This window comes from Halyomorpha halys, unplaced genomic scaffold (assembly GCF_000696795.3).
Source record: "Halyomorpha halys isolate HHAL.00 unplaced genomic scaffold, Hhal_1.1 Scaffold993.1, whole genome shotgun sequence".
In the NCBI taxonomy this organism is placed as follows: domain Eukaryota; kingdom Metazoa; phylum Arthropoda; class Insecta; order Hemiptera; family Pentatomidae; genus Halyomorpha; species Halyomorpha halys.
The window spans coordinates 43,346-44,823 of NW_027112534.1; positions in this window are offsets into that span (position 1 = coordinate 43,346).

Consider the following 1,478-nt stretch of genomic DNA (forward strand, 5'->3'; position numbering starts at 1 on the left):
TGCTTCGAGGAGGTCTATTGTATTGACACCGACGGATCCGTAAGATATGCCGATATTGTCGCGTTCACAAAAGTCGGAGACACGGCTCTTGTCTTGGATCTGACGGTAAGATTTGAATGAAATGACCTCGAACAAGAAGGTGGTGTGGAAAGGGAAAAAAAGAAAATATATGAAAAATACGCCCTTTTCCTTAAGGAAAAATTCCGTGAGACCTTTGGATAGAGAGAGGCCTTGCTTGGATCTCGCGGAACAATACCAGATAGCACAAGGAGTTTCTTAGAAGGTGGTCTTGGTGTTAGCATCGGATATATTGCGATCTTGGTGGAAAATATTATTTTCCATCACCTGCATGGGAAATTAGCTCGGAGATTATTCTTTGTTTTATTTATTCATTTTAATATGTTGACCTCTCTATTTGTGTGTTTTAACGTATTTGTATGAAGCATGCCTTCAACCGCATTGTAAGACACACTTCACTTTGGGTTGGCTGGTTGGGTTGGAGTGGACTGTATAATTGAAAATTGAACATGATTAAATGAAAAATAAAATTCTATTGGTTTATGTTACAAATGGTATGGTGTGTGGCCGAAAGAAAACATTATGATTAGATTGTTAGTAGAATTTTGTATGACTGGGCTATGGAAATTGTAGATCTAACATTGAGGTGGTTGATGATGTGGATGTTAACTATTGCTAGACGGACTTGCTTTTTTCTTCCTTCTTCCCCCCGCATCTCCAAGCCTCTCCTCCTTCCTGCTGGGAACCACTGAAGTAACTCTACTCACACATGGTGGATATTGAAGATGAATGAATAAAAGAAAGGATGGACGCTTCTCTGGTTGAGGACAAGATGGCTGTCTCTCACCCATCAGGGTTGCTTCTCTTGCCCCAAGAGCACTGGAGGAGGCTTTTGATGCTGGCCACATGGGCGCTACTGGTCCACATGGCAGTAATAATAAACATGGCAGTCTTTCCGATTCAACCTTTCCGTTGCCATAGGTTACCGGAACAGTATTTATTCAATAAATTATTTTATTTTATTAGTACTATTATTATTATTATTTTTAAGGTTGTTCATCCATCCAAGTGTTTCCTGTAACCAGCTTTTTATTTTATTTTCCCTTGAATCTATGTGTTAGTCTTGTAAAATTTATCTATTTGTTTGTTTTTGGTAAACTGATCTATTGCTGTGACTATGAATTATGGTCTTATCTCACATTGCCGTCTAATATTGAATTTGTTTAGCGTGTTACTGAAGAGGATCTAGAAGGGTGAATTTGTTGATCGGGTGAATTTAAAAATTGTGAAATGGTCTTCTGAGAAAGAAGAAAAGGAATGAATTGAAACATTTGTGTTTGGTGTATAGACCAAAATTGATTGTAAAAGGAAACTGTAGGGGAAAAAAAATTGTTTATTATATCTCTTTATATCTCATTATACCATGTATGTGTAATTTATACATGTCCGATTACGGATTG